Source organism: Leptonychotes weddellii, chromosome 1 (assembly GCF_054177405.1).
Source record: "Leptonychotes weddellii isolate Sample4059 chromosome 1, ASM5417740v2, whole genome shotgun sequence".
Classification (NCBI taxonomy): domain Eukaryota; kingdom Metazoa; phylum Chordata; class Mammalia; order Carnivora; family Phocidae; genus Leptonychotes; species Leptonychotes weddellii.
The window spans coordinates 43,597,839-43,620,759 of NC_138369.1; the positions used below are offsets into that span (position 1 = coordinate 43,597,839).

At 41.3% G+C, this 22,921-nt stretch overlaps 1 protein-coding gene across 2 annotated transcripts in view; it reads right to left on the bottom strand.

Moving 5' to 3' along the window:
• Positions 1-22,921, bottom strand: part of SRGAP3 (SLIT-ROBO Rho GTPase activating protein 3) — a 331,526-nt gene extending 308,605 nt beyond the window's left edge. The window contains exons 1-2 of one of the 2 annotated variants that reach the window (XM_081821625.1): positions 22,641-22,921; positions 13,973-14,104 (exon numbers count right to left, since the gene is read on the bottom strand). The gene's annotated coding sequence lies outside the window, so the exon portion shown is untranslated. The remainder of the gene's footprint in view (positions 1-13,972; positions 14,105-22,640) is intronic. The other variant, XM_081821634.1, reaches the window with a different exon arrangement.

The window sequence follows — 22,921 nt, forward strand, 5'->3', positions numbered from 1 at the left end:
CAAAATACCAGAATGTTGTTGCAGATTAATTCAACTCTTAAAATAAAATTATAGTCTACATTTTTAAAAGCAACATCACTAACAAAATAGTGCAGTGCTGTCTGGGTTTGATGATGACAATCCTTTTCAGAAGAAAGTGCCTCACAGGGAAGAGAATACAGATGGTATCTTGTGACTCCTTCACAGCGGGTCACTTTGCATTCCTTGCTCTCTTTTAAATGCTACTGACAGAACGCCCTCTCAGTCTTTCCTTCCTCTTTATTTCTCATATTTCTTGGCAGTCCCTTTGTTGATTTCAATCACTTGGCCCCTTCTAATTCCCCCTTTCCTTGAACCTTAGTCTTCTCTTTTCTGCCTTACCTGATATACAAAGAGTATAACTGCTCCTCACATGACAGCCCCACATTTCTCTGGTGTTAGCACAAAGAAAGAATTCTCTTTCAGACAGGGTCTGGTTACCCTGCAATTTTCCGTGTCCTTCTTTTCTCAAAGATACAGGTCAGTCAGTCTGTGTGGGTGTGTTGGGGGGTGGGCGGTGTATGTGTGTGTGTGTGTGTGTCTCTCTCTCTGTGTCTGTCTGTCTCTGTCTCTCTGTCCAGGCATCCAATCTGTGATAAAAGAGTGAGACTATGTTTGGTTAATATTCTGAGTGAAAGCAGGACTTAATCATAAGCAAATTTTAAATGGCTCTTTCAAACATTTCCTTAGAGTGGTACCAGACATAGCTTCTAACATAGAAGTAGAAATTAAATTCAAGTCAACAATTACTGAATGTCTACCACCTGCCATACCTCATACTGGGGATAGGGATCTAAGTAAGGCTTAGGTTCTGCCATCAAGGAGAAAACTTTTTTTTTAGAGATTTTATTTATTTATTTATTTAGAGTATGTGCACGAGCAGGAGGAGGGGCAAAGGGAGAGGGAGAGAGAGTATCTCAAACAGACTCTGTGCTCAGCACAGAGTGCAACACCGGGCTCGATCTCAGGACTTTGAGATCATGACGTGAGCCGAAATCAAGAGTCAGATGCTTAACTGACTGAGCTACCCAGGCACCCCAAGGAGAAAACTTTATAAAGAAAAATTATAAAGAAAAGCAAAGAGTAACAGTGAACTATCTGATGGAAAACCTAACAAATATCACCGGAGTATCACCAATTGGAAAGAAATTCTTAGTATACTGAGATTGTTTCTTTATTTTTAATATGGGTATAACAATGTTAATAATAATGCTTTTGCAAAATGATTAATATGGGAATCAAACTGGACTATGATTGAATGTATCTTCCAACTCTGAAATTAAATTTCATTTCCATTTGATCAGCATTTATTCAGTGCCTATATTGGGCCAGGTCCTGTGAAAATAAAAAGGAAATCCATAATCCCCAAAATGAAAAGCACCCAACAGCTGAGGGAGAGACACATCAAAAATATAATACACTGTGATTATGTGCAGTAACAGAGATACAGAAAATGTACCAGATCTTAGAGGACAGATGAAATTCTCCAGCCAGAAGTCTGGTGAGTAGGGAAGAAAGGAAAAGTGCATCAAAGGATGCTACAGAAACAGGGTATATAAAAACAAGTATCTCTCATGAAGGCCCTTCTATGTAGTGGTCACTATATTAAGCCCTTCACAGACAACATTTTCAATAAATAAAGATTACCTAGAGGGCTCCCCTTCTTGAAAACATCATGCCCTGTTAACTTACAGAGTTTGGTTTTGGTGGCTGTCAGGTCTATTGGCCTAGAGAGACTAAGAGCCAATTGCCCAGATGAAAAAGGGGGAAAGCACTGAAATAGAAGTGCAAAGTGATGGGTTCTCACCCTGCTGTTACTGTGTCTGTAGGGATGTCTCTTAGCTTGCTAGTCCTCAGTTTCCTAATCTGCAAAATGGATTTTAATACAAGCTGACCTTGTGAGGTTATTGGGATAATGGATGTATAAAAGGCTCACAAGTCTGTCTTAGTGCTCTGCAGGGTAAGGCTCAGGCTGGAAACTCACTTGCCTATAGGGGCCTGGGAGGTAACATAACTGAGTGAAGCAGGCCTGTGAGAATTCTGCCAATTGTTGTATCAGTTAGCTATTGCTATGTAACAAATCACCCTACAACTTAGTGGCTTAAACCAACTTTTCACTATTTTATGAGTTTGATGGTAGTTTTTCTGCCGCTGTTTTGACTGGGCTCACTCTTAAAGTGGTTAATATTCAGTTGTAAGGTTAGCTGGGGGCTGGGTTCATTTGGAAGAGCGAAGCGGCTACTCCTTGTTGGTTAAAGTTGAATGTTGTCACATAGAAAATTGGGCCCCTTGCTGCCAATCCATTGTTCCTGAAAAATTGAAATATTTGTGTGTGTGTGTGTGTGTGTGTAAATCCCTGATTTTTAAGTATTAACTATTTTTATTAACAGAAAACATTGTATGACCCTACAAAACATATCTATGGATTGGATTTTGGGTTTAGGCCCCCAAATGGGAACCTCCCTGTTAAGTAGTGTTTTTATCCAGTCTTTACTTCTGTGTCCAATCTGTTAGGTTTTTCTCAGGCCCAAGGGGCTATATCAGGCCCACCTGTGCTCTCTTCCTTAGTCCCGGATCTCTTGGTCAATAGTTCTCAAGATGTGGTTCGAGATTAATAGGGTCATCATCACCTGAGAATTTGTTAGAAATGCAGATTCTTGCCCCTACCAGACCTACTGATTCAGACACTCTAGGAGTGGGGGCTCCAGGTGAGTCTCATGCTTACTAAAGAGTAAGCAGTAGAGAGAACTACTGCTTTCCATACATACCTGAGAGGAGAAAGGATGGGAGGGATATACAGACTGACTTTTTTTTTTTTTAAAGATTTTATTTATTTATTTGACAGAGAGAGACACAGCGAGAGCAGGAACACAAGCAGGGGGAGTGGGAGAGGGAGAAGCAGGCTTCCCGCTGAGCAGAGAGCCCAATGTGGGACTCGATCCCAGGACCCTGGGATCATGACCTGAGCTGAAGGCAGACGCTTAATGACTGAGCCACCCAGGCGCCCCAGACTGACTTTCAGAACTAGAGAAATTCTCCTCCGTGAGCACCACCAGGCAAGCCACAGGCTCCCATTTTTAATAAGATGAGATAACAACAAGCCAGATTGTGTGGCACATACCAAAAGGGCCATGGGTTCAGTGCCTTCTGATCAAGAAGACTTTACCCTGGGGCTGCTGGCTGGCTCAGTGGAAGAGTATGCAACTCTTGATTTGGGGCTGTAAGTTTGAGCCCCACGCTGGGGTGTAGAGATTAAATAAATTTTTTTAAAAAACTTAAGGGCGCCTGGGTGGCTCAGATGGTTAAGCGTCTGCCTTCGGCTCAGGTCATGATCCCAGGGTCCTGGGATCGAGTCCCTCATCGGGCTCCCTGCTCCTTGGGAGCCTGCTTCTCTCTCTCTCTCTCTGTCTCTCATGAATAAATAAATAAAATCTTAAAAAAAAAAAATTTTTTTTTAAAACTTAAAAAGAAGAAGAAGACTTTACACTAGTTCCCAGTCCTTCCTGTGTACTAGAGTCAGGAGAACTTTACAAAATTTGATGCCTGGTCCCACCCCCTGAGATTCTTTTTTTTTTTTTTAAGATTTTATTTATTTATTTGACAGAGAGAGAGAGGGAACACAAGCAGGGGGAGTGGGAGAGGGAGAAGCAGGCTTCCCACAGAGCAGGGAGCCCGATGCGGGGCTCGATCCCAGGACCCTGGGATCATGACCCGAGCTGAAGGCAGACGCTTAACAGCTGAGCCACCCAGGCGCCCGCCCCCTGAGATTCTGATGCAAACGGTCTGAGAGGCAACCTGGCCCTCAAGAGTCTTAAATGCTCTGCAAGTGTCTCTAATTTGCAACCATGGGAATTGGGCCTTGAAATGAGAAAAGAAACGGGTAATTGTAGATGTCTCTGGGGGAAAGCACTGGGGAATTAGAAGACTGGGAAAGAGTCTCACTTTTTTTTTAATCTACTCTCATAATGGGAACTTCCTCCAGGTCTTCCTTGAATTTCTAGCAGATTAGCATTCCAATCACTTCCCACAGAGCACAATGCTTAGCAATGAATGCAATTCAGTGCTTTGCAGGACTTGTCTTTGGGAAATTTATTTTCTTAAAAAAAATGTTAGAAGAGGAAGAAGGGAAGAGGAGAGAGAAAGAGAGAGAGAGATGGGTAGAACTAGAACATGAACAAATAGAAAGAAGGAGATATTTGCAAAAATACCTAAGCAAAAGAAACAGTTTGGACAAAGGCTGTAAAGGACAATTCTGTAAGGGGGCATGTAGAAATAATGAGAAAACCAGCTTACCTGAGCAGAGGTATGTGCTGGGAAATGGAAAGAGATAAACAGGTGTAACAGAAGTCTGATCTTAAATAGGCTTGGAGAAAAAGATGGGAGTGTATTAGTCAGGGTTCTCCAGAGAACTAGAACCAACAGAATGTGTAGCTATATGAAAAGATGTAAGGAATTGGCTCATGTGATTTGGAAGCTGAGAATTCCCAAGATCTACAGGGTAAGTCAGAAGCTAGAGACCCAAGAGAACTGATAGTGTAGTTGCAGTCTGAAGGCTGGCAGGCTTCAGACCCAGAAAAAGCTAGTTTCAGTTTAAGTCTGAAGACAGGAAAAAGTTGATGTCCCAGTTCGAAGGCAGGCAGGCAGGAGAAATTCTCTCTTACTCACAGGAGGATGAGCCTTTTTGTTCTATTCAGACCTTCAACTGATTGGATGATGCCCACCCACATTAAGGAGGACAATCTGCTTTACTCAATCTATGGATTTAAATGTTAATCTCATCCAAAAACACCATTACAGAAACATTCCAAATATCTGGGCACCCTGAGAAAAGTAATAAAGGGAAACTTCACTAGAATGGAGTGGGAAGGCCAGCAGGGGGAGCTCTCACACCCTACCACTCTGTGTCAGTTGCAGACCTAACAGGAAGAGAGGGACACTGCAAGTGGACACTACTTTACCATCCCAGCAGCAGGAAGAAAGGCTCTCCTCCTCCCCTGGCAACAGCCCAGCCAATGAGAGGCAGTCACAACTCAGTCAATGAAAAGCCACTATACTTCCAGCGCCCAGTTCACCCTAATGGACTCTTTGTTTATAACAGCGCTTCCAACTTCCTGCTTTCCCCTATAAAAGAGCCTTTCTCTCCTTTGTTCCGCAAACTTGCCTGTGATTTTAATGTAACTTGCTTGTCCCTGATTACAATTCTTTGCTATTTATTTTTTTGTAAAATAACTGCCTGTTTGATTTTGAAGGTTACCAATTCCATGGCCCAGTCAAATTAACACATAAAATTAACCATCACAGGAAGTATGGACTTGAATCTGTGAACCAGTGTTTCCAAAATGTGGTGCATGTAGACCTAGACCAATGAAACACTCTACAAAAAAAGGTTCTGTGAAAGTATGTCTCAGAAAACACTGCATTCTAAGGCATATTAATATATGAAAGCTATGAATCATCTCGCAGGAAAGAAATGGTTTATAACTTCAGCAACCTAGCATTTCTCTGACATTTGATCACAGAATCTGTTTTTTACTTAAAGCCTATTAATTTCCTATGGAATGAAAGCTTCACATAACAAACTTTGGGAAAAGCTAGTCCAAGCCATAAGAAGATAATATAGATTTGGAACCTGAAAAGGGACATGAAAACAGTATTTTAGTAAGATAAATTTGGCTGTAGTATGCAGTGATATAAAAGGAAAGAGAGCCTGGAGGCAGAAAGAAGCTACTTTAGCAAGGAAGCTCCTTTAGCAATCAAGATCTGAGGATAGACAGAGGCTTGCACTTGGGTGGGAATGGTGGAGGGGGAGGAGGAAAGAAATAGACCTTTTATGGAAAAGTATCTGTATATATGAATTATATATAGAAAAGAGTAGTAGAGAACTCCAAAGTTTGGAGTTTGGTAAGTGAAAGAATAAAGAGCCACTGATGGAGAAAGTTGGAAGGAAAAGACTGGTTCATGGGCACAAATGTGGTATGTTCAGGGGTTTGTTTTATTTTGTTTTTTATGTTCAGTTTTCAATATGTTAGGTTTGGAGTCATGGTAGACAGAAGTCTGTAAGAAATATTTAGCAGTTTATGGAATTATGAGACTTGTGTGAGTAATAGTAAAATTATAAATCAATTTGGAAAAAAAATTATATATCAATTTGGGAATCATCAGCACAGAGCTGGAAACTAAGCCACAAGGGTACCCTCTTACCCACTTCCCCATTTCCCTCAGCCAGGCCAATCCATTCTCTTTGAAAAGGGCTTCATTTTGGAACAACATGCTTCCTAAGCCAGTTTCAGGTCCTCCTAATAATAGCCTCACAAAGGAGCATTGAATTATATTCATTCCTGAGCACAGCTCTGGGCTCTGGGGTGGTAACCAAGCACCATCAGCAGGTAGTTTAAGGAAATAAGCCCAGGAGGAAGCTCTTTAGATATGCAAGGAGGATTAGCTTTGGAATTTCACCACATTTATGGAGCACAAGTCAACTGTGAACAGAAACATTATGCCCTTCTTGCTACATGCCAATAGTACCTTCTACTACAGAGCCTATTATGAAATCCCCAGGCCCAAGGGACCCAGACACCAGTAGGTTTTAAACAAATTTCATAAACTAAAAACCACACTTGTAATCTGGTTGCCTGCACTCAGGAACATACATTGAAGCAGTGTCAACCAATTCGGGAAGTGCTTACAAAATGCCTACTGTGCACTTGGCCCTGATATGACCCATGGTCTTTTCCCTTTTCCTTCACACTGGACCTCTGGAGTCAAACAGTCTCATATTTGAATCCCACCTGTAACCTCTACCAGCCATATGATTCTAAGCTAGTTAGTTAAATGCACAGGGCCTCGTTTTCTCATCTACAAAAATGGGATAAATAAATAACTCATTCATTTATTTATGCATTCATGTGCACATTCATTCATCCAATGAATACTTTGGAGCTCCTACCATAGCTTTGACTATACTAAGTGCTGGGACTCTCCTAGTGGTGAAAGAAACAGGTATAGAAGAGGAAAAAGTTTTTCTCACCCCTCTTAGGGTACCTGGCTGGGTCTGAAAATTAAACTGACAAAAACTTATTAACAGGAAAAAAAGTATACAAATTTATATAAGTTTTACATGACACAGGAGCTTTCCTAAGGAAGTGAAAATGCAAAAAAAAAAAAATTGAGTATGTTTATGCTAGGTTTGATGAAGAGTAGACAGAGATGGAAGAATATGATAGATCAGGGAACGTGAAGGAAACTTAGCAAGGCCTGTTTGTTAGCATTCTTCTCAGCGTCCCTTTGTCTTTAGTCTTTAGAGATAAGGATGCTCCTTTCCAAAAAAAAAAGATGCTCCTTTCCTCCAGGAATAGGAAGGACAACTATCACACAAAGATTTTAGGACTTGTTTTACAGAAGAAGGGTAGGCAGAGGCCAGAATGACCTTCTTGCTTCTGCTGTTTTCAAACTCCTTCAATTTAAAATATTCAATATGGGGCACCTGAGTGGCTCAGTCGGTTAAGTGTCCAACTTTTGATCTCCGCTCAGGTCATGATCTCAGGGTCATGAGATCAAGCCCCACATCAGGCTCTATGCTGGGTGTGGAGCCTGCTTAAGATTCTCTCTCTCCCTCTCCCCCTACCCCCCCCACAGAAAAACAAAAAACAAAACCAGAAATTTATTTTATAAATAAATAAATAAAATATTCAATACGACAAGGACACCTGGCTGGCTTGGTGAAGTGTGTGATTCTTGATCTCAGGGTCTTGGGTTTGAGCTCCGTGTTGGGTATAGAGACTAGTAAAAAATAAATAAACTTTAAAAATAATAATAATAATAATAAAATACTCAATATGTCCAAGTGCCGTATTTGGGGTGGCATGTCATAGGCATGGTCCCTATAGCATTGAAGCTGAAACCTTACTTGACTGTGAGGATAATCAAATGAGATCATATGTGTAAACGACAAGATACAATGGTTCATACATAAAGGTAACTCAATAAATGCTAGTCTAGTTTCCTTCTCAAGGGTACCAGGATATGTAATCCCAAAATATATCTGTTTGGCCTATGGATTATTTTGAGCTAACGACACCTGAGAACCAGCAGAGGCAGGAAAAGCTCTTTACTGCTTCCCTCTAACTGCTTAAAAATCAAGTATAAATTTCCCCTTTTGTATAGGAAATTTACATTTAGAAAGGAAATTTCCATTTGTAAAGTTATTTCTGTACCAGGAAGAAAGACAACTTTTATCACCTGTGAGACTCTTATCTGCATAACAAAACATCCCATCTTTATCTTATGTTTCCTTCTCTTGCCTTCCCATAACTTGCCTCCCCATCCAGAAACTCAAAAACCCCTTTTCCTTTGTCTGGCCTAAGATGGTATATAAGCCTCAATTACCTGGACACCTCCTTGAGTTTCAATTCTTTGTGAAACTCCCTTGTGTACCTGTGTAATTAAAACTGGTTTTTTTCTTGTTAATCTGTTTATTATCAGTTTGATTCCTGAGCCAGTGACACTAGGAAGGCAGAGAAAAAAGGTTTTTCCTCCCTACACATCCTTCCCATAGACCACGGAACACAAACTTCCGTGCCTATGGAGGCCAACATAAATGTGTGCAGCAGTGGGGACTATGGAAATCTAGAGGGCTCCTGTCCCCACTAAAAGGCAGTGTACTCAGCATTAGCCAATGGTTTCTAGGAAGGGATACAGATCCAACATTCTAGATCTTCCCATTTTAAAGAACAGTAGGAAACCTGGATGTGAAATATCCCTATTTTTAAATGTTGGCAACTAACTCCAAACCCTGGGTGGACCAAATAAAATACATCTGACCCAGGGGCTGCCCATTTGTAACTTCCATTACAGACTAACCCTGACAAGTCAGGGCACTCAGATGACTCCTAGTTTTAAGTACTCTTTGAGCATTGTACAGGAAGACTAAAGGACCCTCCAGTAAAATCCTTATTTCACTCCAGCTTGGTCCCCATCAATCAGCACCACTCCGTTCACGCTCCAATGAAACAGGAACCTGGTGTGACAGGATCATTATCACCAGAGGAAAGGACGATCTCACCATGGGTCATCAGCTTGCATTATATAAATGAATCTAAGGGCTTGATATGAGGAAACAATGAAAATGCACTCAACAGGGCAGTGAGGCACAAGCAGGTCAGGAACTGAATTGTGATCGAACTTAAAGGACCAATCACAGATATGCCAGGAACATACAGTCAGCACTTTCAGGTGACATTTTCCCAGTGTGATACTGCTTTCATGCTTCCTTCGTCTCTGAGTCATTCTTTCTGCTTCAATCTATTTTGTTTATAGATTTAATATCTGGCACTATTCTTCTAAAGATTAGCTCACGATTTCCCTCTCTCTTCCTGCTCCTGCTTCAGAGCAGGACAGATGGAAAACCAAATAAGCAATGACAGACATAAAAAGATATGGATATTTATAATGCTTTGGTTTGGGGCCCCAAATGAAGCTGGCCCAACAGACACAAGACTGAAGCTGCCTCATCCCTTCCAGAAGAGTCTAAGCATTGTTGACTCCAACATACACCTTGTTTTAGAAAACCCAGTAATTAGGGGCGCCTGGGTGGCTCAGTTGGTGGAGCGGCCAGCTATTGGTATCAGCTCAGGTCATGATCTCAGGGTCCTGGGATCAAGCCCCACCTTCAGTTCTGGGCTCAGCTCGGAGTCTGCTTCAGGATTCTCTCTCTCCCTCTGCCCCTCCCCACACTTGTTCTCTCTCTCTCTCAAATAAATAAATCTTAAAAAAGAAAACCCAATAATTATAATTCTGTGCTAAAGACCTACACTTCCCCCCCATTTAAATGTGTTTCTTTTATTCTGCCACTTAATGGTAATTGAGCATTCTATGAGTCAGCCATGACCCTGACAGACCTGAGTCATCTAGAAGTCCATCACATGCTCTGGGAAGACCAATATCTGATAGTTTTCTCAGCTATTGGGAAGGTCTGGGGACAATGAAACTGGTACCCTGCCACATTCCTTGATGTGCATGGGACACAAGAGGCTGATGTAAGAGACAATGAACACAACCCACAATAGGTATATACTCCAACCCTGTATGATGGGAATTCCTTAAAGGGATGGGCTGTTAGAAAAGACAAAGGGGGGCACTTGGTTGGCTCAGTCAGTTAAGTGTCAACTTGATTTCAACTCAGGTTGTGATCTCAGGGTTGTGAGATCAAGCCCTGTGGGCTCCATGCTTAGTGCAGAGTTTGCTTGAGATTGTCTCTCTCTCCCTCTCCCTTTGCCCCTCTCCCCACTCACTCTCCAAATAAATAAATAAATAAATAAATAAATAAATAAATAAATAAATAAAATCTTTAAAAAAAGGAAGAAGAAAAGACAATAAGGCCACTAAGAATAAATCACCATGAATGAAGGAGTCTGGCAGGGTGAATGTCTTAGCTTAGGTTGCCATAACAAAATACCAAAACTAAAATAAATACCTTGATTATATTTTCTGGGAATGAAAATGACTTTCATGGGAAACTGAGCTTGGTGGTACCCTATGCGTATGGCTACAAATAGCCTTTAAATCACAACTTTAAATTGGGAACTTTTTAACACTTACGTTACTTGACCTCTTTGGCATCTGATATTGTTGGCAACTCCTTCCTTGACAGTCTCGCCTCTCTTTTCTTTTCCCCCTGAACCCCTCTGGCTACTTTTGGTATGCCCTGGCCAAGGCTGGTGCAGGCAAGGAGGCAGGAAGAAGAGAGAAGACACAAGGACATGCCTATGGCACAGAACGGAATGGCCTGAAGCAGTAGTACCTAGAACCTTGAGGGCTGCAGGGCCCATTCCCAGCCTACAGAGGAGGGAGTGGCAGATCAGACTTGCGAGGAGCTATGCTGACCCCTGCACTTTGGTCACAACCCCACGAGAGCAGAAGAAACCCCAGAGTCTCATTTCCTGTGCCCATTGCAGTGCTAGCTCGCGGACTTGATAGTAAGCCGAAATGAAAGCAACCTGAACTTGTGCAACTGGTCGTTCTTGCCTGGCTCTGAACCTGGATTAGCCTATTATGGGCTGGCCTACCTCATTGCTCCTCAGTCTTCTCAGTGACTTCCTCTCCTTCATCGTGCCCTGAACTGTGGAGGTTCCACAGGGCTCCATGTTCACCCCCTTTCTCACTGGACACTCTCCAGGCAACCTTAACAACCACCCAGTTTTAATACTCACATATATACTGATGATCTCTAATTCTGTATCTGCTGATTGACCTGAGCTTCAAACTCATGTACCACAGCTTAATACACGTCTCACAAACCCCTCAAACTCCGCATATCCAAAATTGAATTTATTCTCTCCCTCCACAGTCCAGTCCTCCTCTTACGCTCTCTTTCTTTGTCAACTAGACCCTCATTAACTCAGCTGAACAAGCCAGGAAACTAAAACCTAGAAAACTAAATCAGAGTTGGCTCTGAGTTTCTTTAAACACATATTTGAAGGTACTAAAAGGATATGGAAAGGGGCGCCTGGGTGGCTCAGTCGTTAGGCGTCTGCCTTCGGCTCAGGTCGTGATCCCAGGGTCCTGGGATCGAGCCCCGCATCGGGCTCCCTGCTCAGCGGGAGGCCTGCTTCTCCCTCTCCCACTCCCCCTGCTTGTGTTCCTGCTCTCGCTATCTCTCTGTCAAATAAATAAATAAAATTTAAAAAAAAAAAAAAAAGGATATGGATGAATCATGTTGACTCTTTTAAAAGATCAATTTTATTACTGACTTGAATGTATGGTATATGTTTATAGTTCTCATAGGACTACTGAATATGTCTCCAATCAGCTTTTCCTTCTTTTTCCTTCTCTATCCCACTGCCATATCCCTGGTTCTTACTTGGATTGTCTTTTGCCTGAACCACTGCAGTAACCTCTCATCCAATCCTTCCCATTCATAATTCTTCCAACCACTGTGGCCAAAATGATCTTTTGTGTTTCAAGTATATTTAAACAGCTTTTCTTCTTATTACAGAAGTAATACATGTTTGTTGCAGACATTTAAGAAAAGTCTATAATAGTACAAAAAGATCATGACTATTAACACTGTATTATATATACTTCCAGTCATATTCTATGAATAGACATACATCTTTAGATGAAAAGGATTATATCATACATACTTTGTATGCCCTACTTTTAAAAATTAGTGTTGTAGGGGCACTTGGGTGGCTCAGTCAGTTAAGCGTCTGCCTTCGGCTCAGGTCATGATCTCAGGGTCCTGGGACTGAGTCCCACGTCAGGCTCTCTGCTTAGCAAAGAGTCTGCTCCTCCTTATCCCTCTGCCCTCTACTATCCACCCCATGCCACCAGCTCGTGCTCATGCACACTCTCTCTCTCAAATAAATAAATGAAATCTTTTAAAAAAATTAGTACTGTACAAATAAAAATTAGTATTGTGTAATATATAATATAAAAATATAAATATAAAAGATATAAAAATATTTTAAAGTATGCTATAATAATCACCTTCATACATGTATTTTGTTCATATTCATAATTATTTCTTTAGGAGTGGAATTGCTGGGTGAATGGGTAATGCATACTTTAAGACTTCGAACCTGTTGCCAAATACTCCCTGGAAAGGTTTCATCCATTTATTATACTTCTGCCACTAGAGAGATCATTTTAATCTAGAAACCAGATTGTTACTCAAAGACTTGGAAGAATTTACAGTTTCAAGAACATAAGACCAGAGAAGGCCAGAAGTAAGGCTGTCATAGTCATTTAGGCCAGCATGTTTCCAGGTATGGTTGTGGCCCCATGGAGTCTTTCCTAATGAACCAGGAAAAGAGATCAAAGTATGCAAGTTCTTTCTGCAAGTCTTAGAGTAAATGCCATGCAAAGCCAGGGACTTTCATTTTTACATATGACTAAGTACTTAATAGCTTCCTTCGTTAATTATTAAGAGGGATTAAATTTTTATTTTCACCAAAAAGAAAACCAATGTGCGATCCTGCCAATTATTGAAAACTTTGGCTGCCACAGAAAAGTTAGCAATGATATAAATTTCCTGCTGCACATGTGACAACATAGATTGCTGGAATTTCCACAGTTCTCAAGAAAGACCCTTTTTTGTTTTGGGGCGTGGGGGGACTCTATAGTGCCTTGAGTTTCAAATAGAGCACTTCTTGTATGTGTTATTTCACATCTCAAATATCATTGTCTTTCTGTTCTTGATCATTTTGTTCAGGCATAAACATTATGACGCTGATGTTCTGGGTTGCCATTTTGCTCCTCTATAATTTATCATCAAATTCTTTTCCCACCAAAAGTATAAAGGATGGGTTTGGTGTATTGTGGGGTCTCATGTACCAATTAAGTTAGCATGTTTGAGAACTGATGGTCTGAATGGCTCAAAATCTCTTGTCCCTGACTCTGGGTTGGTTTACTAAGTTGGTTAACTAGTAAAGAGGCCTGGTAACTTATTGTCTACACAATGATCAAATGTTTGAAGGAAAGAAAGAAAAACAGAGTGGCTGAAGGCAGTTTTGAGAGAGCGTGACAGGAGGCTCACAGACTCACGCATTCTCCTCCCAACTCTGTTTTTAAAACACTGATCTTATGTGACAGAAGAATATATGCAGAAACACATATTATCTGACTATATAACAGGATTCTATTAAACATTAGCAAGGCCAAGAAGTCTGAGCTACCTACTAGCATAGTGGAAACCTAAACAAGGCTGTGTTGCGAACTGCATCAATACTGTTTTGTACTCCGCCCAAGCCACCCAGCCACTGGCCTGCAGATTTGTGAAACTCCTGATTGGAATCTAAAAGACCACCAGGAAAGAGGAGAAAGTGATCTTCCTACAAGAGAGACTATCCTCGGTAATGCAGACATCGCTATAATTGGTTCTGGTTATAGGTCCAAAGTTTTTTTATTTTCTCATCTAGCCCTGGGAAGTCATGATTTTAAAACGCATGGGATTTACCTTGACAAACAGCTTATGAGAGAATATGGGAATCTGATTTCCGCCAGTCCAGCTTGCGTTTCAACGGGGATTCCGTAATGTTACCAGCCTGAGAAAGGACTGATCCACTATGTGGTAGTTCATTTCCATTCCCTTATGGAGAAAAAGGAGAAGAGAAAATTAGCTAAGTCAGTTCTACTTGATTCTCGTCACATTCCTATTGCCAAGAGCAACAGGCACTAGGAATACCCACACGCTCAGAGACATGTACAGGCATTTGTTTGGCTATTACTTAATACACTTGCTCTTTTCCATAACCGAGGCCCCTGGTTAAAATATTGAGTAATACCAAAACTGGGCTCGCCTCAGTAGCAGACTTTTATGTGTAATCCTAGGTCAGCTGTGAATCACAAATAATTCTATTTCACCCAAGACAAAGTTCCAAAACCTTTTCTCTGCACATCCTCTGAATGAAGGCGAAACATCTATGAGGTCCCAGGCAGGCCACAAGTAAAGGTACGAGAGAAGATGCAATGACAGAAAAAGAAAGACAAGAAGAAAGGGACAAAGTGGAAAGAAAAAAAGGAGAAAGACTAAAAATAATAAAACACTTTTAAAAATGAATGTAAATGACCGCATTTATAGCAGTACAGAACTGTCATAGGTTATATGTATTGAGCATCACCTACTCTACATCAGACACTGTTCTCAGGGCTTTCACATGCATTATTTAATTCATTCAATACACATTTATTGCATGCCTTCTGTGTGCCAGGCATTGTTCTAAATAAAGAATGCTCTGTAAAGAACAAAATGGATAAAAATTTCCCCCTCCTCAGAGCTTACATTTTGGTAGGGAAGATCTTATTTATGATCTTATTTCCTTATGTCACAATAAGGAAAAGAGATAGGAAAGGCATGGTAAGAAGGCAAAGGATATGTACGGACAGAAAAAGAGAGGATTTAGGGAAGGAGAGAAAAAGGAGATAAAAGTTAAAGAATCATCCTCAGGGCTTTGAGATGCTGGATTAAAAGGATAAGTCTCTGCAATGGACTCTGAAAAACAAACTGAGGGTTCTAGAGGGGAGGGGGGTGGGAGGATGGGTTAGACTGGTGATGGGTATTAAAGAGGGCATGTACTGAATGGAGCACTGGGTGTTATACGCAAACAATGAATCATGGAACACTGCATCAAACACTAAAAATAAATAAATAAATAAAAATAAATAAAATTACAATTTTCCAATTAAAAAATCCTCAAATGTAAAGGCTTTGGAAGTTCCCACCGTAACCAATCTCATAAAAAGTCTGAATTGTAAATGTGTGAAGAAATATGCTTCTATATTATCTCAAATGTATATAGCAATTTGAAATGCTAACAAAGCCTCTCTGAGTGGATATCTAGCAATATTCTGGTTTAATAAAAAGAGGAGACATATTTGTAATAAGCAGTGTTCATCTGCACATATATCTCTTGTTTCTCCCAGCCTATTCCAGTGAAAGAGAAAAATCAGTGGCCTAAGAAAAGATAGGCCAGATATTTGGCTGAATCCCTCACCAGCACCAATTATAATACTAACAGATACTATTTACTGAGGACTTTCTTTTTTTTTTTTTTAAGGGTTTATTTATTTTTTTATTTGACAGAGAGAGAGAGAGAGCACAAATAAGGTGAGCAGGAGAAGGAGAAGCAGGCTTCCCGCTGAGCGGGGAGCCTGATGCGGGGCTAGATCCCAGGACCCTGGGATCATGACCTGAGCCTAAGGCAGACACTTAACTGACTGAGCCACCCAAGCACCCCTACTGAGGACTATTTGCTGCATAACAAACTATTCCAAAACTTAGTAGTTTAACAACAATAATTTATTTCTTTTAATTTTTTAAAAGATTTTATGTATTTATTTGAGAGAGAGAGCACACAAGCAGGGGGAGGGGCAAAGGCAGAGGGAGAAGCCGACTCCCCGCTGAGCAGGGAGCCCAATGAGGGGCTGGATCCCAGGACTCTGGGATCATGACCTGAGCTGAAGTCAGATGCTTAACCGACTGAGCCACCCAGGCGCCCCATCAATCATTTATTTCTCATAATTCTGTACGTTAGCCAGTCAGTTCTGATCTCACTTGGTACACTCATGTGGCCACATTCATATGGTGGGCTCAGGTGGGACACTGGCTCCCTGGTGCCTCTTTCTCCATGTGGTCTCTTACCATACAAAAGTTAGGCTGGGCTTCCTTACCCAGTGGCACAAATGATCCAAGAGAGCAAGACAGGCCTAAGACTTGGGCTTAGAACTAGCCAATAACACACCTGCCATATTCCCCTGGTCAAAGCAAGTCATAAGCTCAGCCCAAATTCTAGGGGAAGGGAAACAGATTCCACCTCTTGTTGAGAAGAGTAGCAGGACTTACAATTATGAAAATTGTTGGCAATCATCTTTGTAGGCAAGCTCTCTTATTTGCCACATGCCAGAAACCGTGTATTATCTCAATGAATCTTCAGAGAAACTTATGAAATAGTCTCCTTTATGTCCTTATTTTACAAGTAAGGAAAATTAGTTCCTGAAAAGTTAAATACCCTCCTGCAAGTAGGTGACGATCTAGGACCAGATCTAAACCACCTTCAGAGTTCTAATTCACAACCATCCCTCAATATAACATTCAGTAGAGTTAGAGGAGTTAAACCCCTTGTTCCCTCTCTCTGAGGGAAGCAGGAAATCATTGTAGTTAAGAGCTCAGATTCTGGGGTCACACTGCTTTGGTTCAAATCTTGGTTCTAAGGCTCATTAGTTCTGTGACTCTGGGCTAGTGACTTAGCCTCAAGTTCATCATCTGTAGAACAGGGCTGATAAAAATATCTACCCCCACAGGACTATTATGAAAGAGTGTTAATTACTTTTGTTGTTCCCTGAGTAGTTTACTCTAAATCAGGCAGTACTGCAGTCTCAAGACCACAGTCTCCAGAGCTGTTGCTGATCAATGATCCTGAGTCTCTGTGACTTGATCATCTTTATCCCTGCTGGCATGGCTTCTGATTCTGCTTTGCCTCTGGACCCGTGCTGCTGCAGCAGTGACCAGTACTGAGGGGGCCTGCCCCACGGTGGTCCCTCTCTGTTTATTTGTTGTACCTCCTGCTTCCTTTTGGAGCTGCCACTTCATGCTAGAGATCTGGTGACTGTCCATGTTGACCCACAACCGTTTGCCTTTGTCAGTGCTCCGTTAATTTTTCTGATGACACAAAAGGAGCAGCCTCTCCCATTAATACCTTGTTTTGCCTCTCTGACCATTTGCAAAAGGTTCACCAACACCTTTTTCTAACAAGGGAGGAGGAAATGCAAGTTTCTCTGGTTCAGGATCTTTGCTGGGTGTCTCCTGTACTAACTCAGTTTCCTTTTCTGTTGTCTGTGCTTTTAAAGAACTGCAGTGTTTCAGAATGAGTAACCACTAGGTGGCAGCGGTGTTTTGCTTCCCAGCTCATTACCGTCTCTCTTCCCCCCAACCCTTAAAATCTCAATTACAGCCAAGACACAGTTCCTTTCAAAGTGAATGACTTGCTTTTAGATCAATCAACTTACTTCTCCATATGAAGTTCAAGGTGAACAATAAATTTCATGTACATTTTCTTGAAAATTCACTGTGATGTCACTAATTCCATCAGAGAGTTCTCAAAGGAGTTATATTAATAAAGCAGTTTTATAACCTTTGGTTTGAAAGGGCATGGGAAAAGTAAATAAACCTCAGCTTATTTAGGGAACGGCCAAAGCTGATTGTTTTCCCCTCTGGTTGTTAACACCCAACAGGCCAAAGGTCTGTTGGGTTAACAGTTCATGGACTCCCAGGCTATCATTTTGTTAACAAGATTGTAGACACATCACGCATTTCCCAGTGAGGTCCCAAAAGGTTTTCTTGGGGAAGATGGAATTTCAGTAGTTTATTGAGTGAGAAGCAGGTGTAAGAACCTGCCTTCTTTCAATTACATCCCCACGGGAATCCAACCTGCCAAATGGAATCCTCTTTTAACAAACTAGATTGGGAAGCGCAAGACAGAAGAACAGGTAGAGAAAAGGCCAGGAGTGCCAACAAAACCGTCATCTTACAGTATGGGGGATCAAGAGATGCTGTCTATAGTTGATAAAAAAAAAAAAGATGTTTAATATATTACTTAAATTTACCTGGTAAATTTAAAGATTTTTTATTTATTTTTTTGACAGAGAGAGACATAGCGAGAGCAGGAACACAAGCAGGTGGAGTGGGAGAGGGAGAAGAAGGCTTCCCGCAGAGCAGGGAGCCCGATGTGGGACTCGATTCATGACCTGAGCCGAAGGCAGACGCTTAACGACTGAGCCACCCAGGCGCCCTACCTGGTAAATTTAACATAGAGGGACAAACTATATCAGGTTGTAACTTTACATTTATTTATTTAAAGTAATCTCTACACCCAATATGGGGCTTGAACTCACAACCCCAAGATCACACGCTCTTCTGACTGAGCCAGCCAGGCACTCAACATATTGGGTTGTAACTTTAATGGGAAGAGAAGGGAAGGGAAGTAGGATGGTGGGGATATTAATAGGCTAAGCCTCAAGTACCCTAACAGAGTCTGTAGATAATGACCAAAATTGAAAATGCAAGAAACAGCACTACAAGCAGGTTATTTAGAGACATGGAGGAAGTCACCATGTGAACTAAAGGAAGTAGTAGTTAATAATTCTTGTTTCTGTAAAAGAGCAAAGGAAGGGTCTAAGCTAGGGAGTGGCTGTACTATTTGACTTTCTAATCGTGACTTTGTTTTAGCCTTAAAAATAGGCAAGAATAGGGGCGCCTGGGTGGCTCAGTCATTAAGTGTCTGCCTTGGGCTCAGGTCATGATCCCAGGGTCTTGGGATCGAGCCCCACATCGGGCTCTCTGCTCGGCCGGGAGCCTGCTTCTCCCTCTCCCACTCCCCTTGCTTGTGTTCCCTCTCTCGCTGTGTCTCTCTCTGTCAAATAAATAAAATCTTTAAAAAAAAAAAATAGGCAAGAATAGACAACTCTTAGAGTAAAATAGATATCTGGGTTCAGGGGAACAACTAACACTGAATTCCTAATTTGTGTCACTATATCTGATGGAAATTGTAAAATTTAATCATTTGCTTATTTTCACAGAGGTCACTTTAGTTTAATATAACACTACTGGCAGAAAGAAATTAGAAGCTTCTATTTCCACATGTATATGTCACTTATCCAAAACTGGCATCTTGGAACAAGGACCCACATTAGTCAATATTTTTACAGCAGATACCAGGGGTTTTCTGACATAAGCCAAAATACCATTACTCTTTGCAATAAACCAGAACCAGAACTTTAAAGAGTGAATGTATCCATTTTTACTTTCTTCATAGCATTTTAGTGGAAGTTCTTCAGCATACATCCCTCAAACCTCCTGTTCTTTTTTTTTTTAATTTTATTTATTTGAGAGAGAGAATGAGATAAAGAGAGCATGGGGGGGGGAGGGTCAGAGGGAGAAGCAGACTCCCTGCTGAGCAGGGAGCCCGATGCGGGACTCAATCCTGAGACCCCAGGATCATGACCTGAGCCAAAGGCAGTCACCCAACCAACTGAGCCACCCAGGTGCCCCAACCTCCTGTTCTTTACCTTCTTTTCAAAACCACATCCAATCCAACAGCAATGACAAGTCATCGTTCAAAATATACCAGAATCTGACAATTCTCACCACACACATCCCTAATAGCCTAGTTTGAGCTGTCAGCATTTCTCATTCAGACCACTGAAATAGACTGGTAACTGCTTCCATCCTTGCCCATTCAGCAGCCAGAGTGATCCTTTTTGAATGTATGATAATTTGTAAAATATCGGCCTATATGATGTACCCACCCCATCTAATCCTCTCTCTCCCGCTCACTCACTCCTCCCCAGCCACACTGGCCTCCTGGATCTTCCCAGACCATTTGGAACATATTCCTGTCCTCCGCCTGGAATGCTCTTCTCCCAGATATCCAAATGTCTTGCTCTCTCATTTCCTTCAGGCTCTGCTTTGTCACTTCATCAAAGAGGCCTTTCCTAACCAACTGATATAAAATAAGCATTCCCCTCCTTCTCTCCAGTACTCTCCATCCCCCCAGCTTGCTTAGTTTTTCTCCATTATACTTATCATCTCAGGAATGTTACATGTTCCCTGTATTGTCTCTATTTTCCATTAGAATGTAAGTTTTAGAATAATTTCTCACTGCTGTATCCCTAGTGCCTACAAGAATGCCTAACATAATAAATGCTCAATAAATTCTGTCACTTTAATGACACCTACCATGATACCACAGGCAGATAATGTCTTAGAGCAATGTTCCCCCAAGTGTGAGATCTGTTTATGAGAAATTATTTTATTTTTTTAAGGCTTATTTATTTTTTAGAGAGAGGGAGAGCAGGAGAAGGAGCAGAGGGAGGAGAGGGAGAGAGAGAATCCCAAGCTGACTCCCCACAGAGTGAGGAGCCCCCCACGGGGTTTGATCTCAAGATCCTGTGATCATGACCTGAGCTGAAATCAAGAGTCAGATGCTTAACCAACTGAGCCACCCAGGTGCCCCAGAAATGATTTTAGATAGTATAAAGGTATGCATTAAATAACACTGAATCAGGTGGAGAGAATCTTTTCGATGTTTTAATCCCTCTCATTAGGTCAAAAAAGCCTCATATAGTGCTAGTTTGTCTCTAATATTTGATAATTTATCCTTTTAAAGAATAGAGAATGGCCCTTACATTTAAAGCCTAGTAAGAGCCTTTTGTAGGGAACAGTATCTGGCCAGGATTTTAATAACCTTGTTTTGTTTTCACTGTATTAATCTTAGGGGCATTGTCTACTTCAATTATGAGACGGGTAGCATGTTAATCTCATTTAAATCTTGCAACAATTCTTGAATATCATTTTGCATTAGAGGAAACTGCAGATGAGTTTCCCATGAGACCAAAGTTTCCTTTGAGATAAAATTCACATAAAATTCACCATTTTAAATATTTTAAACTGTACAATTCAGTTTCTTAGTATATTCACAATGTTGTACAACCATCATTACTATATAATTCCAGAACATTCTCATTTCCCCACTAAAAAAAAACCCTATACCCTTTGGCTATTACCCCCAATGTCCTCACTCTTTCTAGCCCTAAACAACCACTAATCTTTCTGTCTCTTTATATTTACTTATGCTGTAATTTCATACTAAGGGAATCATATATGTGGTCTTTTGGCACTGTTTTTTTCACACTTAGCATAATATTTTCAAGGTTTATCCATTTTGGAAGGCAGCTATGCTCACCACTATACCACCAACGCAGGTAAGGTTTATCCATTTTGTACCATGAATCAGGACAGTACTTCATTCCTTTTTGTGACTGAACTAATATTCCACTATATGGATATATAAATCACCTTTTTTAATTCGTTTGTCAGCTGATGAATATTTGAGTTGTTTCCACTTTGGGGCTATTACAAATAATGCTGTAGGCACATCATGTCCAAGTTTTTGTTTGAACATCTGTTTTTCAGTTCTCTTGGGTATATACCTAGGAGTAGAATTGCTGGGTCAAGTGGTAATTCTGTTCAACTTTTTGAGGAAAGGCCAAACTGTTTTCCAAAGTGGCTGTATCATTTTGCATTCCCACCAGCAACATGTAAGTGTTCCATTTCTCTATATACTTAGTGGAACTTGTAACTATTTGAAAAAAAATTTAGGGGCACCTGGGTGGCTCAGTCGTTAAGCGTCTGCCTTCAGCTCAGGTCATGATCCCGGGATTCTAGGATCGAGCCCCACATCGGGCTCCCTTCTCTGCGGGAAGCCTGCTTCTCCCTCTCTCACTCCCCCTGCTTGTGTTCCCTCTCTCGCTCTCTCTGTCAAATAAATAAATAAAATCTTAAAAAAAAAAAATTTTAGCCACCAAAATAGATATTTCATTTTTTTTTTTAAGATTTTATTTATTTATTTGAGAGAGAGCAAGAGAGAGCACAACTGGGAGAACAGGTTCCCTGCTTAGTAGGGAGCCCACCCTGGGACTCCATCCCAGGACACCCAGATCATGACACAAGCCTAAGGCAGACGCTTAACCAACTGAGCCATCCAGATGCCCCCTTTTTTTTTTTCCCCTCATTTTGGTTTTAATTTGCATTTTCCTAATGATGTTGAGCATCTTTTCATGTGACTATTGGCCGTAAGTGTACTTTATTTGGAGAAATAGTCAAACCATAGCCCATTTTAAAATTGGGTTATTTTTGTTGTTGAGTTGCACAAGTTTCCTTCTAAAATAAGTTAAAAACATATTTAGGGACACCTGGGTGGCTCACTGCTTAAGCAGCACTCTTGATTTTGGCTCACGTCATGATCTCAGGGTGTGAGATCCAGCCCCTCCAAAGACAGAGGTTGCAGTCGGCTTGAGATTCTCTCTCCCTCTCCGTCTGCCCCTCCCCCGTCCCTAATAAATAAATACTTAAAAATATATATATATTTAAAGAAAAAAATAATCAAGAGTGCAATTGGACAAAAGTAGTGAAGGCAATATATAACTCAGGGACTAGTTTCAACAACACTGGGTCAGACGTGATGAGGAAGCATTCAGGAGTCACACCATCCAGATTCAAAACCCAGTTCTGCTTCTAAAACGGGGCGCCTGACATTTTGAGCAAGATATGTAACCTCTTTGAGACTCACTTTTTCCGACTTTAAAACTGGGATAGTCCGTGCCACTTCAAAGAGCTGTTGGAACAAATGAAATGACGCGTGTGAAGCTTACTCAGTGCTTGGCATGGCGAAGCACGCTATAAAAGTTAGCTACTATGATGACAGGCCACAGGCTCCGGGGCTCTCCAGATTCAGCCCGTAGAGGATCCTGGCCCCAACGGCAACAGCTTGCTACCCCACATGCGGCGCCACCGCGCACAGACCTTTATGCGCATGTTCCCCTCTCCACGACCTTTCGCGGGTGCACTTCC